At 40.0% G+C, this 14,140-nt stretch overlaps 1 long non-coding RNA gene across 1 annotated transcript; it reads right to left on the bottom strand.

Moving 5' to 3' along the window:
• Nucleotides 1-2,328: 2,328 nt before the first annotated feature.
• LOC130904475 (uncharacterized) lies at nt 2,329-3,718 on the bottom strand. The gene is made up of 3 exons (XR_009060852.1): nt 3,468-3,718; nt 3,352-3,402; nt 2,329-2,969 (listed from the first exon to the last, which is right to left on the bottom strand). It is a non-coding gene; the product is annotated as an uncharacterized LOC130904475 (long non-coding RNA).
• Nucleotides 3,719-14,140: the final 10,422 nt, after the last annotated feature.

Genomic DNA, 14,140 nt, shown 5'->3' on the forward strand with positions numbered 1-14,140 from the left:
GATGAGGTCTACGGTGATTTTTATAGGGAAAATAGGTGAGTCCGCCAGATGGCGCTGCAGTTCATTTAAATTCCTTGCCATAATATGCCTCAAGGAATCATCCGAGTCGATGCTCCTTTCCAAGGCTGCCTTTTGTCAGCGATTCCATTCATACATTTTAGGTACAGAATCACAGGGGAGGGTCTAGTTTGGCAGTGTTTGTATCACATCTTTGATTTTTTATTTAAACATTTTTTTTTAAGACAACCTACTTCTGTTGGCTTCTTCGAGTTGCAATTTTCAGCTGAAGCGGTTTGCGGCTCGGAGGGGACGTGGTTGGGATGAGAATCGGCACCCATAAGTGGATTTTAAGGAGGGGGGCAGGGGGGGCTTGCCCCCTCTGGTGGTCGAAAAATGTCATGTAATTCACTTGCCTATCAAAACAACCATGACATTATCAACACGTAATTGTAAGGATAATTTGCGTTTTTTTTTAGTTTTTTTGCACTCCGTTAATGGTCCCTTCGCAAACCCGGAAGTGTGACGTAGGCAACAGAAGACTACCCACAGCTAGTATAGCAGCAACAACGATGTCAGTGATATTTCCACCAAAGGTAACCATTCAGGATCGCTCTTTCGTGACGCTACCGATGGCAAAGGCTCCCAGGAAAGATGAACTACAATTAATCCCTACATGTTTGAACCTGAGGCGTCAGATGACGGCGATTTACTTGACACAGCAGATGGCGTCATGACGCCAATTAGGCTCGAGCGTATGACGTGGCACTCGCGAGGTTTCCGCCGCTATCGCCATTGTGGAAGCGAGAAACATAAGCAATGAGGCATTTCAACACAGGTCGCTCTTTAAAAATGGTTGGAAATTATTGTGCGGTAAAGAATTGCAACAACCGATCGAATAGAAAGGAGAATGTACAGCTCGACGGAACACCATTGAGTTTCTTCCGGATCCCTACATGGAGAAAAGGCGAGGGAAAGCTCATATCTGAACTTACCAAACGTCGAAGAATGGCATGGGTGGCCTCGATCAGAAGGAAGGGCATAACGTTTGATTCTCCAGTTACACACTGAGTTTGCTCTATGCACTTCCACTCCGGTAAGTTAATTTCGTTTGTTTACGCAAATTTCAGTAACTTCACGCCCTAAGTCGGCCTGTTGTTAGCTATTGCTAAAGCTAAACAACTAGCATGCATACATGTGCATTGTCTTCATAAGACATAATTCATGTCGTTGCTAAATGAAAAAGCTGTAATATTTTGACGTGAGAGAGTGGCAAAGAATTTGTACACAGGCTACATTTTATGCAGCAAAAGATTTGTACATCCGTGGTCACAGACTAATGTAAACACACATTGCCTACCTTTGCTAGAAAGATGTGTTGCCGTTTGCTATGGTCATAAAGTGAAGATCCTGCACCCATCCGGAGCAAAACTGTTCGTAGCTTTGTAGCGATTTGTAGTTTCGGAATTGCTGATGAGTGTAGTAACATATACCAAACACTAAATACAGCATGATGTCCATTTCGCGTAGTGGTGGAAGCTTGTCGACATCTTTATTCCATTTGTGTTCGGCTTGCTCGTGAGGGTCAACATTGTTCACATCCTTAAAATTGCTCACATATCTGTCCTTCGCCGTGGTAACAAGTTTGTCTCTGTATCGAACTGGCAAGTATTCCTTACTTTTTTCCATCTTTGGTTGCCGCTAAGTTTAAATGTCCCGTGATGCTTCCGCAATGGTTGCGTTGTCGCAAATCTCGCATGATCCCGTGCTGCTGTGACGTAAACGCTCGAGCCTAATTGAAAGCTCGACACTTCACGAACGGGAGAGTGAGTGGTAAGTCCAGCATCGTGATTTTTTTTATCAGAATGCGATTACATGGTTGTATATTTTTTCCATGCGCTACACATAGCTAAAACTGGATATTAGGTAATGGGACAGCTCCTACCGATCTAAATATGATAAAGCTAGCCCAAATGTGGCTAAATGAATGCGCTACACATAGCTAAAACTGGATATTAGGTAATGGGACAGCTCCTACCGATCTAAATATGATAAAGCTAGCCCAAATGTGGCTAAATGAATGCTCTACACATAGCTAAAACTGGATATTAGGTAATGGGACAGCTCCTACCGATCTAAATATGATAAAGCTAGCCCAAATGTGGCTAAATGAATGCTCTACACATAGCTAAAACTGGATATTAGGTAATGGGACAGCTCCTACCGATCTAAATATGATAAAGCTAGCCCAAATGTGGCTAAATGAATGATATGTTATTGATATTTCAAAATAAATGACAAAACCATTTTTTCCCCCAGGTGTTGCTGTAAACCGTCAAGTAATTACCCTTCCAAGAGTATGCCTGTGTCATCAGGAGATCCCAGACGTGAGAGCCAAACTTGAGGAGGCTGAAGCACTGACAGGGGCATGAATTACATTAAAAAAATAAAACCATAAATTGTTAACAACATTGACACATTTTGTTGACTGTTTAATGTATTCTATTGGTATATAATATATTGTAATTATATTACATTCTGAAAAAATATTTAATAGGCCACAATAATAAATGATACCAGATTTATGTATATGTATTTACTCTTTTCTGTAGCATGAAGTGTTCGCTATACAAAGATAATGCATTATCATTAAAATATGAAGGTAACTTGATTTTTCTTTTAAAAAAATGTGTACTGTATATATGACTAGTTTATGATTTCATGTCATCAAAATTTGCTACATTTATTTCTCCTAAATCATCGTCATCTGATGTCGCAGACGGAAGAAATTCAGCATCTGGCAGGCCTCATAGGATCTCTTCAGTCGTCATCGCTGGACACCGCATCACTTGGGTTATCATATGACTTGACCCACTCTCTCTTGATTTTGGGAAACTGGGTGGCAACTGACTTGCAACGCTTTTTTCATCGTGTTGAGGGTTTCCGCCACTTAATTTTTTGTGTTTGGCTTCCTGGAGAAAAAAAAAAAATCACAGCAGCATGAAAATATTGGATGAATCCTAATTTTATTGTAATAATAATTTCTTGGTGATCAAATAATAATGCCCCAGTCATAGCAGCATCTATTTGATGCTATTGTTCCCTCTTCAAATAGGCAGACCTTGATGTTAAAGTATAAAAAACGAGCCAAGGACCTATTTGGTGCTGGGGACATTTGAATTTACATAACACCTATTGATATAGTAATAAAATCACACGAGTAGACGACGTCAACCAACCTATCTCCTTATGACAGGCCAACAGCAAAAAAAAAAAAAAAATGTCGCACTTCAACAAACAGGCAGTAGGAGTCCCCCCTCGTTTATCAAAAAAAGCCATTAATGTTCTACTTACGTCTTTGCAAAACCAAGGTTGCATTGTTGTAGGTTTTCAAAGCTGTCGTGGCTGAAATGATGAAAACAATGAGCCGATTGGGGACCTGTAAGCATGCTAACAAAAACGGTCCAAACCTTTGCAGGAGAAGTTTTTTTGGGACCACTCCTAGAGTCTCGAATCTTCCTGTGAGTAATTCATCGCTACACATCGAGATGGCATGACGAATCCCGCGAGTAAAACCCAGAAAATGTATGCAATATATGGCGAGGATAGCGTGGTGCTATATTTCCGCGTTCAGAGTGGTGGCGAGGCTTCCTGGAAGTTACGTCATGAGGTAGGGGTCGGCAGGACGGCGCGTCCCTCGTTGCTATGGTGTTGCTATGGCCATAACTTAAAAACGACGCGGTCAATTATTATTATTTTTTTATGTGACTTTTTGAGAGAGCGAATGACGCATTTAATACAATTCAACTGAGTAAAACACTTAAGAGCGAAATCTGAAAAGCACTTCAGTTGCCCTTTAATCAGAAGTCACAACCTTACAAACTCACAACGAGATCAAAAGAGGCCCAAAGCCTCAATGTTAACTGTGGCAATAAGTGGCAAATACACAAGAATGTGTAACATTTTACTGAAACATTTATCTAATAGAAATAAAAAATATTGGTATATATTGGCAGATAGGTTTTTGTTCTGCCATTGGCAATATGTGTTAAAGCAGGGGTCCCCAAACTTTTTCCTGTGAGGGCGACATAACTTTTCCCTTCTCTGATGAGGGGCCGGGGTCAGTTTGTAACAGAAAAAGTGTGACGATTGCAGAAGTGCATAAATGTAAAAAATTATTGTTTTTCAGAAAGCCACAATCAAATAACCCTTTCTGGATTCTTTATAATAATAATAATAATAATTAATAATAAAAACACTATTAATTAAATACATAATAACCAAATAACCCTCTCTGAATTCTCTGAAAAGGCCAGAAAATAAATAACACGATTGAGAAAAAAAAAAATTCAAAATGGCCAGACCAAATGTGGAGGCGGGCCGTATTTGGGCGGCGGGCCGCAGTTTGGGGACTGTTGGGTTAACGTGTATTATTTTACCATTACATTGAATTGCATGCCTTTTAGTTTTTGTGGCGCTTACACACTCAAGTGGGGGCGCCCTTGCGCTTCCTCACGCATGAACGCGCTCACGTGAAGAAGAGCGCGCATACACCCAAAGAAGAAATGCCGCATCCAAGTGAGTGAGCGAGTTAGTGAGAGAGGGAAACACTTCTACGAGCCTACGTTCTTTGTTAATTTTAATATCTACAGAGGCAACGCCTGTATGTATCATCTTTTGTGTTGTTGTTGTTGTGTTTCCACTCGCGATCGGACACTTAAATCCAGTTGTGTAGTGGTTTGAACGATGTGCTAATGCTAGCGAATGACTGCTAACCATACTGTTATTAACAGCTAATCATCGCTGATTTACGTTGATGCAAACCTGTTTGTTATTGGGGACGAAATTGATTTTTTTCATTTCTATTCTTAGTTTCACTCTTCAAGTGATGGTTGAATAAAGTCAGCAAATTATACCAACATCTTCTGCATCGTCATTTGGGAGTTTAGCTAGCTGTATAGCCGGGACTTTTTTTTTTTTTTTTTTTTTTATAGCCAGGACTGAGCCTTAGCCTCTCTGTGAGGACAGCGCAGTCGTATTCCCTCCCGATGCAGTTATCTCCACCTTGCAATGACTGCAAGTCGCTTTGTTGTAATTTTTCCTCGTGAAGTGAAGACACACTTTCGAGCGTTTGATCCTACGTGCTGTCATTGTTATGTTTATGGCTGCAATGCTCATGCTTACCCGTCGTAACCTTTCATTTTCACACTCTTTCCTGGTGAAGTATAGTCAAACTTTGGAGCGAGTGGTTCTTGGCGCCATGCTAGTTTGATGCGTCTGGACAACAACACTCGTCACGACGCAATACGCGTCTTTAGGAATCGTTAAAGGGATCGTTAAGGCTTTTTCATTGTGAAGTCGAGGCCTCGAAACACTCGGAACCGGTTCCGAATTGGAATTGGATTTCGATTCCCATCCCTAGGAGGGAGTTGAACGTCCGTGTCGCCCGACGTGTTATGACAGCGCCAAAACATCACTGCTCTAGAGGAGATCTGCATGGAGGAATGGGCCATAATATCAGCAACAGTGTGTGAAAAGCTTGTGAAGAGTTACAGAAAACGTTTGGCCTCCGTTATTGCCAACAAAGGGTACATAACAAAGTATTGAGATGAACTTTTGGTATTGACCAAATAATTATTTTCCACCATGATTTGCAAATAAATTTAAAAATCAAATAATGTGATTTTCTGTTTTTTTTCTTCCACATTCTGTCTCTCATGGTTGAGGTTTACCCATGTTGACAATTACTAATATTTTCAAGTGGGAGAACTTGCACAATTAGTGGTTGACTAAATACTTATTTGCCCCACTGTATTTGTAAAGTTTGAGTATCCTTCTGCTATGAATGGAATTGAGTTTATCACTAGTAGACGCCCAATCCATTTGAAGTGGGATTGGACGTCTACGGCGGTCATTTGCAACCAATGAATTGGAATTTGGGGGCATTTAAGGTTATTTGATGTTGATTTTCAGTCATTTCCTGTTGCGGCTTATAGTCCAGTGCGGCTTATATGTTGTTTTATTTGGGTTAATAGGCAACACTTTATTTGACAGCGGCGTCATAACACCGCCATAAGACTGTCGTAATTATGACATGACAGTATCATAGGCATTAATGAATGCTTATCACAGATCTTGCATGGAGCCCCAGATCGAGGGAGATTATCAGTGGTCTTGTATGTCTTCCATTTTCTAATAATTGCTCCCACGGTTGATTTCTTTACACCAAGCGAAGAGTGAAGAGTTACAGAAAACGTTTGGCCTCCTTTATTGCCACCAAAGGGTACATAACAAAGTATTGAGATGAACTTTTGGTAGTGACCAAATACTTGTTTTCCACCATGATTTGCAAATAAATTCTTTAAAAATCAAACAATGTGATTTTCAGTTTTTTTTCCACATTCTGTCTCTCATGGTTGAAGTTTACCCATGTTGACAATTACATGGCTCTCTAATATTTTCAAGTGGGAGAACTTGCACAAATAGTGGTTGACTAAGTACTTATTTACCCCACTGTATATAGCATGTATGATATATAACTAGGGATGGGATTTGATATGATTTTTACGATTCCGATTCAATTATTTTTCATTTTCATTTTTTCATTTCATTCGTTTATTTCAGGCCATTATTCCTTGTCAAGACAACAAATATATACAGCTCATATAATCAAGTAACAAAAAAGAGCAGCAAAGCTAAGTAACATTGCAACATCAACTACATGCCTGAAAAGGAGTGGGAAGAAGAAAATTTATTTAATCCCACCCCTATTCTTATCTAATTAAGAACAAAAAATTCTTGCTACTTCCTTCCAAAAATGTAGGCCACCAAAAAATCAGTCCAAACAGTTTTGCACATATACATTTTTGTAACAAATTTTGTCCCTTGTGATGAAGTTACCACAGGTAACACCCAAACCAAAAACAATTTCATACCAACATGGTAAATGAAAGTAAAACCATACCAACAATGGTAAAGGCCACAAACACAGGACAACACATTATAAATGGCAGCAATAACTATACCAACAACGGTCACGTACAATATACCAGCAATGGTAAGAAACAACCAGCACTCATACCAAGACAATTTATTCATGTAATTAAGACCTTATATCAGTATACTGTGACCAGACCATAAGTTTATATAACCTTTTAAATCTGTAGATAGTTTGGCATTGCTTGTGTTGCATTCCCAAATTATTCCAAAGTTTCACTCTACACACAGACACACAAAAACTTTTACGAGTTGTTCGAACTTTTGGTATTTTGAAGTCTCCATATCCTCTCAAGTTATGAGTTCTCTCTTTCATTGTAAAAAAGTTTTGCAATTGAATTGGTAATAATTTATTGAATGCTTTATAGAGGATTATTGAGGTATTAAAATTTACAAGATCGTTAAATTTTAGCGGCTTTGATTGAATAAACAAATTATTTGTGTGATCCAAAAACCCGACCTTATGGATGATCCACACGGCCCGTTTCTGTAAGGTAACTAAAGGATTTATCGTGCTCTGATAAGTGTTTCCCCAGACTTCCAACACAATATGAGAAGTATGGGAGAACCAAAGAGCAGTATAAAGTGCGGAGTGCGTTCTCATCAAGGAATTGTTTAACTTTATTTATAATTGAGAGACTCTTGGAAATTTTTGTTTTTATATGTCTGATGTGGGATTTCCATGCCAGTTTACAGTCAATTGTGACACCCAAAAATGTATTCACATCTACGTTTTCAATTTGGATACCATCAATAATTACATGCAAATCATGATTAGTTTTAAAGCTACCAAACATCATAGCTTTGGTTTTACTTAAATTTAATGATAATTTATTTATATCCATCCATTTTTAAATTTTAATTAGCTCCTTGTTCATGACCTCAACCAACTCATTATAATGATTACTACTATAGAATACATTGGTATCATCTGCAAAAAGACTGAGTTTAAGTTTATCGATATTGCGCAACGATTCGATTCTTTATCGATTCTCTTATCGATTCTAATTTCGGGAAAAAGAACAAACATTTTGATTGTCATCAAGTTTGTTTAATCAGAAGTCACAACCTTACAAACTCACAACGAGGTCAAAAGAGGCCCAAAGCCTCAATGTTAACTGTGGCAGTAAATGGCAAATGCACAAGAATGTGTAACATTTTACTGAAACATTTTTCTAATAGAAATAAAAAATATTGGTATATTTTGGCATATAGGTCGTTGTTCTGCCTTTGGCAATGTCCCCAAACTTTTTCCTGTGAGGGCTAAATAACTTTTCCCTACTTTGATGAGAGACCGGGGTCAGTTTGTAACAGAAAAAGTGTGACGATTGCAGGAGTGCGTAAATCAGGGGTCGCGTTAACTGGATATTTTCCGTCGTTGACCGGTTTTTTAAAACGGTGACGGAAAAAACTGAAGTCCGTCCGTGATTTTGACAGGTTGCAATTCACACCCCAGACCACAGGGTGGCGAGTTAGCATATTAATTAGCTATTGTCTCTCTTAATGCATGACGTCGTTGGCTCTTCTGTCAGAATATTGTAGCGGCACCGAGGTCTGGTGGTGGCACCATGATTGACACATCAACGCGAGGTTCTTATTGGTGCACCCGGTGTGCCAGCGCGTCATCCAATTGATGGACAAGATTGCCGCCTGTGTATAGACCCCAATCACATGACGTCACAACTCCGCCCCCCTGACCGGAGCCGCCATATTGTGTGTCAGCTCGTCATGTTTACACATTACCGCTACGTACATGCCTCCTATTACGGCGTGTTTTTCTGCTCGTTAATATTAATAATCAAAATGGTGAAGGCGTGTGTGGCGGTTGGTTGCTGTAACAGAGAATATAGACGGAGAGACTTGAAGTTCTACCGTATTCTGAGAGACCCGAAGAGGAGAGCGAGATGGACTGCTGTAATTCGACAAGAAATCTGGGCACCAAACGATCACCACAGACTATGTAGTAGTCTTTTTATATCTGGTAAGATGCATTTAATATATATTTAGGTTTTGGGCTGACAACCACAATTAAGATCATTGTGTGACGTTGGTGATTGGGGTCTATATCGTTGCCTCTTTTTCTTTGGGGGCGGAGTTGTTGGCGGTAAGCAGAGTAAAAAGGGAGAAAAATACCACGACTTCCGTGTCTAATTTTTAGCCGCCAAGCAAGCGTTACAATATTAATTAAAAATGAATGAAAACTAAATACTATTGAATATGTCATCATGATCATTTTAAAAATTTAAGTGACGGGTAAAAATAGACTATGACCGGATTTTTATGACCCTGTCAGTCAAAATGACAGACAACGAAAATGTCTAGCGCAACCTCTGGCGTAAATGTAAAAGAAATATTGTTTTTCAGAAAGCCACAATCAAATAACCCTCTGTGGATTCTTCACGGAACAAAAGTAAACAAAATAAAAATAATAATATAATAATAATAAATAATAATAGCACTATTAATTAAATAGATAATAACCAAATAACCCTCTCTGAGTTATTCACTGAAAATGGCCAGGAAATAAATAACACTACTGAGGGAGAAAAAAACAAAAAAAATTCGAAATGCTCTCTGGAATTGTTCAGGGGGCCGGACCAAATATGGAGCCGCGGGCCGTAGTTTGGGGACCGCTGTTTTTATTTACCAGTATATTGAAATGCATGCCTTTTAGTTTTATGGTGCTTTTACGCTCAAGTGGTGGCGCCCTTGCGCTTCCTCACGCGAAGAAGAGCGCGCTCTCGTGAAGAAGAGCACGCTTACACGCGAAGAAGAAGAAATGCCGCATCCAAGCGAGTTAGTGAGAAAGGGAAACACTGCCACGAGCCTACGTTCTTTGTTAATGTTTGTAAAATATCTACAGAGCCAACACCTGTATGTATCATCTTCTGTGTTGTTGTTGTGTGTTTCCACTCGCGATCTGACACTTAAATCCAGTTGTGTAGTGCTAGCAAACGCATGCTAACTGTTTGTTATTACTGTGTTAGCAGCTAATCATCTCTGATTTATATTGATGCAAACCTGTTTGTTATTGGGGACTAAATTGATTTGTTTCATTTCTATTTTTAGTTTCAAGTGATGGTTGAATTAAGTCAGCAAATTATACCAACGTCTTCTGCATCGTCATTTGGGAGTTTAGCTAGCTGTATAGCCAGGACTGAGCCTTAGCGTCTCGGTGAGGACAGTGCAGTCTATTCCCTCCCGATGCAGTTATTTCCATCTCGCAGTGACTGCAAGTCGCTTTGTTGTAATTTTTCCTCGTGAAGTGAAGACACACTTTTGAGCGTTCGAACCCACGTGCTGTCATTGTTATGTTTACGGCGGCAATGCTCGTGCTAAACTATCGTAACCTTTCATTTTCACACTTTTTCCTGGTGAAGTGTAGCCAAACTTTGGAGCGAGTGGTTCTTGGCGCCATGCTAGTTTGATGCGTCTGGACAACAAGACACATCACGACACAATATGCGTCTTTAGGGATGGTTAAGGCTTTTTCATTGTGATGTCGAGGCCTCGAAACACTCGGAACGGGTTCCGAATTGGAATCGGATTTCGATTCCCATCCCTATATATAACTATATACAGTGCCTTGCAAAAGTATTCGGCCCCCTTGAACCTTGCAACCTTTCGCCACATTTCAGGCTTCAAACATAAAGATATAAAATTTTTAATTTTTTGTCAAGAATCAACAACAAGTGGGACACAATCGTGAAGTGGAACAAAATTTATTGGATAATTTAAACTTTTTTAACAAATAAAAAACTGAAAAGTGGGGCGTGCAATATTATTCGGCCCCCTTGCGTTAATACTTTGTAGCGCCACCTTTTGCTCCAATTACAGCTGCAAGTCGCTTGGGGTATGTTTCTATCAGTTTTGCACATCGAGAGACTGACATTCTTGCCCATTCTTCCTTGCAAAACAGCTCGAGCTCAGTGAGGTTGGATGGAGAGTGTGAACAGCAGTCTTCAGCTCTTTCCACAGATTCTCGATTGGATTCAGGTCTGGACTTTGACTTGGCCATTGTAACACCTGGATATGTTTATTTTTGAACCATTCCACTGTAGATTTGGCTTTATGTTTTGGATCATTGTCCTGTTGGAAGATAAATCTCCGTCCCTTTCTCAGGTCTTGTGCAGATACCAACAGGTTTTCTTCCAGAATGTTCCTGTATTTGGCTGCATCCATCTTCCCGTCAATTTTAACCATCTTCCCTGTCCCTGCTAAAGAAAAGCAGGCCCAAACCATGATGCTGCCACCACCATGTTTGACAGTGGGGATGGTGTGTTCAGGGTGATGAGCTGTGTTGCTTTTACGCCAAACATATCGTTTTGCATTGTGGCCAAAAAGTTCAATTTTGGTTTCATCTGACCAGAGCACCTTCTTCCACATGTTTGGTGTGTCTCCCAGGTGGCTTGTGGCAAACTTTAAACGAGACTTTTTATGGATATCTTTGAGAAATGGCTTTCTTGCCACTCTTCCATAAAGGCCAGATTTGTGGAGTGATTGTTGTCCTATGGACAGACTTTCCCACCTCAGCTGTAGATCTCTGCAGTTCATCCAGAGTGATCATGGGCCTCTTGGCTGCATCTCTGATCAGTTTTCTCCTTGTTTGAGAAGAAAGTTTGGTAGATTTGCAGTGGTCTGATGCTCCTTCCATTTCAATATGATGGCTTGCACAGTGCTCCTTGAGATTTTTAAAGCTTGGGAAATATTTTTGTATCCAAATCCGGCTTTAAACTTCTCCACAACAGTATCACGGACCTGCCTGGTGTGTTCCTTGGTTTTCATAATGCTCTCTGCACTTTAAACAGAACCCTGAGACTATCACAGAGCAGGTGCATTTATACGGAGACTTGATTACACACAGGTGGATTCTATTTATCATCATCGGTCATTTAGGACAACATTGGATCATTCAGAGATCCTCACTGAACTTCTGGAGTGAGTTTGCTGCACTGAAAGTAAATGGGCCGAATAATATTGCACGCCCCACTTTTCAGTTTTTTATTTGTTAAAAAAGTTTAAATTATCCAATAAATGTTGTTCCACTTCACGATTGTGTCCCACTTGTTGTTGATTCTTGACAAAAAAATTAAATTTCATATCTTTATGTTTGAAGCCTGAAATGTGGCGAAAGGTTGCAAGATTCAAAGGGCCGAATACTTTTGCAAGGCACTGTATGTATATGGCGGAAAGCACAGACAAGAATGAAAAAGCAGTTTCTGCTCTTGCACTCCTCTTTAAAAGAAACTACTGTATTTTTAGCCAAAACAACTGGTATCGGTATCGGTTTCAACAAATGGATATCGTGCACCTCTAATTGATATGTGAACATATAATGGGGTGTCCTCATTTTTTCACACGACTGTATGTGTTTCTCTGTAAAATCAATGCCCCCACAACCCGACCTCAGATTAACCAAAAGACAATGGCCGAACGGCTACAAGGAACAAGTCTTTGTTTTTGCCGGGGTAGCTTTGCCAATTTAAGGAACAAGCAATTACTTATTCATTAAAGATTGCCATGTGTGATGCAGTTACAGTTGTTGAACCAAATAACAAAAAGAGTTGGCACTCGGCCTTGAACACTGTGTACTAGTTTTAATAATAAGAAGTGAAAAAGAAACAACAATGAAGAAGTGTTCAGTTTCGTCCATTCAACTTTTTGGTGTTACGTAAGAAAAACTGAATGTTACAAAAAAAATGTCCCTCTTATTATTTTTTTGGGCGCAGCAGAACAAAAGCTGGCTGGGAATTGTGATGTCGTGTAGAACATTGGGTACTTGGCATTAGAGATTACTCTTATCATTTCAGTAAGTGCGGAAAAACTTTCAAAGGGGACAAAAGTAGCGTCATCTGGTGGGGAATTGTTAAAAGAAAAAACATCAACAGTATTTTTTAATGCTGGGAACAAATGAGTCAAGTTTCAAAATTTTGTTATCTCAGGTGAATTTTACAAACAAATCATTTAAGAAAAAAGTGTCATATTTGGTATGTGGCAAAATGGCTTTTGGCATGTGGCATTTTTTTGGTATGTGGCAAAATGGATTTTGGCATGTGGCGTTTTTTTGGTATGTGGCAAAATTGCTTTGGGTATGTGGCATTTTTATTTTCTATGTGACAAAATGGATTTTGGCATGAGGCATTTTTTCGGTATGTGGCAAAATGGATTTTGGTATGTGGCATTTTTATTTTCTATGTGACAAAATGGATTTTGGCATATGGCAGTTTTTTTGGTAAAGTGGGACAAATAAATATTTAGTCATACCAAAAGTTCATCTCAATACTTTGTTATGTACCCTTTGTTGGCAATAACAGAGGCCAAACATTTTCTGTAACTCTTCACAAGCTTTTCACGCACTGTTGTTGGTATTTGGCCCCCTCCTCCATGCAGATCTCCTCTAGAGCAGTGATGTTTTGGGGCTGTCGTCGGGCAACACGGACTTTAGACTCTCTCCTCACCCCGTGGCATCAAAATGATAACAAGAACGGTGAGCAAAAATCCCAGAACCACACGGGGGGGCCTAGTAAATGACCTACAGAGAGCTGGGATCACAGTAACAAAGACAAATCCTGCACTGCCAGACGTGTCCCCCTGCTGAAGAAAGTACACGTCCAGGCCCGTCTGCGGTTCGCTAAAGAGCACTTGGATGATCCAGAAGAGGACTGGCAGAAGGTGTTATGGTCAGATGAAACCAAAATAGAACTTTTTGGAAGAAACACAGGTTCTCTTGTTTGGAGGAGAAAGAATACTGAATTGCACCATACCCACTGTGAAGCATGGGGGTGGAAACATCATGCTTTGGGGCTGTTTTTCTGCAAAGGGACCAGGACGACTGATCTGTGTAAAGGAAAGAATGAATGGGGCCGTGTATTGAGAGATTTTGAGTGAAAATCCCCTTCCATCAGCAGTGGCATTGAAGATGAGATGTGGCTGAGTCTTTTAGCATGACAATGATCCCAAACACACAGCCAGGGCAACAAAGGCGTGGCTTCGTGAGAAGCATTTTAAAGTCCTGGATTGGCCTAGCCAGTCTCCAGGTCTCAACCCCATAGAAAATCTGTGGAGGGAGTTGGAAGTCCGTGTTGCCCAACGACAGCCTCAAAACATCACTGCTCTAGAGGAGATCTGCATAGAGGAATGGGCCAAA

This window comes from Corythoichthys intestinalis, chromosome 16 (genome assembly GCF_030265065.1).
Source record: "Corythoichthys intestinalis isolate RoL2023-P3 chromosome 16, ASM3026506v1, whole genome shotgun sequence".
Lineage (NCBI taxonomy): Eukaryota > Metazoa > Chordata > Actinopteri > Syngnathiformes > Syngnathidae > Corythoichthys > Corythoichthys intestinalis.